Source organism: Phytophthora infestans, genomic scaffold (assembly GCF_000142945.1).
Source record: "Phytophthora infestans T30-4 supercont1.52 genomic scaffold, whole genome shotgun sequence".
Taxonomy (NCBI): domain Eukaryota; phylum Oomycota; class Peronosporomycetes; order Peronosporales; family Peronosporaceae; genus Phytophthora; species Phytophthora infestans.
Genome location: NW_003303707.1, coordinates 370,300 through 372,799, shown reverse-complemented (window position 1 = coordinate 372,799; position 2,500 = coordinate 370,300). Strand labels below are relative to the sequence as shown.

Below are 2,500 nucleotides of genomic sequence, written 5' to 3'. Positions count from 1 at the left end.
TTTACATAAATTACCCGTTCTAAGTGCGAGAATTTATTTTACTAAGTGCGAATAGTGCCTAAGTTCGTATTTTATGGACTAAGTGCGGTATTTTATCATTAAGTTCGCGTTAGAGGACCCCCCAAAATGAACATTTTCTTGCGTCTTGGGAAGAGTATTGTAGAGTGCCCCGTAAAACTTTGTGGTGTTAAGTATGATACTAAAACACACTAACTGCCCTAAGGATTCACGTCGATTTCATTCTAGGAGTCGAGATATGTTATTTTAAGTTTTTGGGATGTCATGGATGCAAATCGTTTGCTACAGGCTCAAGAACGCACTTTTTGTATACCATGTTATTTTAAGAAAATGTCCGTTTCGATGCGCTCTTCAAAAATGTTCGACTTGCGAACCATGATTTTCTGCGTCTGTGCCACGTAATTCAGCAAAAAGAGCATGTAATGGAGTGAAATGAGAGGGTGTGTCATCTCTAAAGTAAAATCTTTAAAAGAGCATAACTTAAGAACGGCTGGGAATAGGTGGCCGTTCTTTTTACCATCATGTGCGCCTAAAAAAAGTACACTATCGTGACAATCGATATCGGTCGATATGGTATAAATTGATAAAGTTATGCTCGATTATGTACGCGAAAACAGAAAAAGGGCGCTGGTGACAAAAAAAGTACTAACGATTCTGTTATTGTTTTGATATTCTGTCATCCCAGACTCTTGCGCATCTGGTGACCTATTTTTTATTCGCCAGTTCCGAGAAAAGTGTCGTTTCGATGCGTGGTGGGCCCGGGATGACAATTCGAGTTGAGTTGGAAGTTCATGTGAAGTCCTGGAAACAAGAAAAAAAGAAGATCCACGCTTCCCTAACTCAAAAAGTCATTAGAAACCGAGGGTAGCTTGTATGGAGACTTTTGTTCCTCGTGCGCTAAAACGCCGAATTAAATTTTTTATCTATACTTAACAGGAAAAAAGTTGCCTCCTTCGCGATATATAGGCAAATAAAGAATGGGTGCTATCATTTCGGGACAAAACAGGTGAAAATTTAGGTCGAAAAAAGTGTTTATAGACAAGGCATTTGAATTTAGCCAAAATCTGACTTGACCACGGGAATGCGCGCATAAAAGCACCCCTAGGGCAGTTTTTATACGGAGCAGTCTCATTTGCTTCCTGGATGTGCAGGGCCAAACATGGCCAAAAGTGGTGATTTTGGCCGTCCAAGGTGTCCATTTTCCGCGAAAATGGCGTTTTTTGGCGTCACTAAAAAAATCATTGCGAAGCAACTACTGGAGATATGCTTGTAAAACTTTGGGAGCGGTCGTGCGAACACATGCGCCAAGTTTTCTGCTAAAGTCTGCAGGCCAGATCTGCCGGGCGGCACATAAAACCGGAAAAAACCACCTAAAAAAAGAGCATGCCAAACAAAGTCTCACATTTCGCTGAATAACTTTTGATCTAGAAGAGTTAGACAAATTCTGATTGCGGGAACGGCTCCGCCGTGTGTTTTTACATATGTCTATGTCCCGTAGATAAAAAGTACATGTTGCAAAAAAAGTACATGTTGTACATAAATCTACCTTTGATATTCGGATTCCCCGTGAAAAACTACGCCTAGGCCGCAGGGTTACAAAGACGAGTCATTGCACTTATGCCCTTTTATAGACGCTTTTAGAAATCGGCCAAAACAGTATTTATTAATTTAGACAGTGTTCCGCTGACATGTCGCATGCTGCGATATGTCCACGTGAAAGAGCACCGAAAAGCACCCCTAGAACACCCTTCATACCCGTTCTAACGGTTCTCTTTCATCTTCATAATAATCAAATTAAAGAACACCATACAAAAAACAAGATCTCGTGTGTAGTGGCTCGCCAGGCATACTAAAACCAAGATGTCGTGTGGGCACATGCCAGACATCATATCTTGCGTTTGCAAACACACGCAAAGTCGGTAAACAGCTCAAAACGGGCTAAAAAGTAGACAGCACCCGGACTTCCCCGGTGGTCACCCACCCGAGTACTACCCGAGCTTGAGGCTGCTTAACTTCACAGAGCAGACGGGATATGGTGCTTTCAGCCTAAGATGGCCGTCTACATTTGACTTTGACCGACACACCTATTAGTGTTTATCACTCGTATACATTGGTACAACACATTTACACACTCACATGTCCACATACGTGGCCATAGACTGCACACGATGGCCCCCAATACCCCTTCTGGCCCTCAGAATTGGCTGGGTGGATGGCTACACTTTATATAGTAACAAAACAAAAAGGGGGGTGGTGTGGCGCACTCCAATACAAACGTGTGGCCAGCAGCTCACTCCTACAACGCAGCATACGTATTCTCTCCGATAGGAACCCCACACAGACCGACACCTTCATACACAGCAGTGCAGATAGCCGCCGCACCCCATATTTGCGCATACGCGGCCTGGAAACAATGTTAAACCACCAAAGTGGCCATTTACGACTTGCACAACCATACCTACGCTTCCTATGCGACATGACA

The 2,500-nt window shown here is 43.2% G+C and overlaps 1 non-coding gene across 1 annotated transcript; it reads right to left on the bottom strand.

Moving 5' to 3' along the window:
* Nucleotides 1–1,960: 1,960 nt before the first annotated feature.
* On the bottom strand, nucleotides 1,961–2,074 carry PITG_33192. Its single transcript, XR_009934586.1, has one exon. It is a non-coding gene; the product is annotated as an 8S ribosomal RNA (ribosomal RNA).
* Nucleotides 2,075–2,500: the final 426 nt, after the last annotated feature.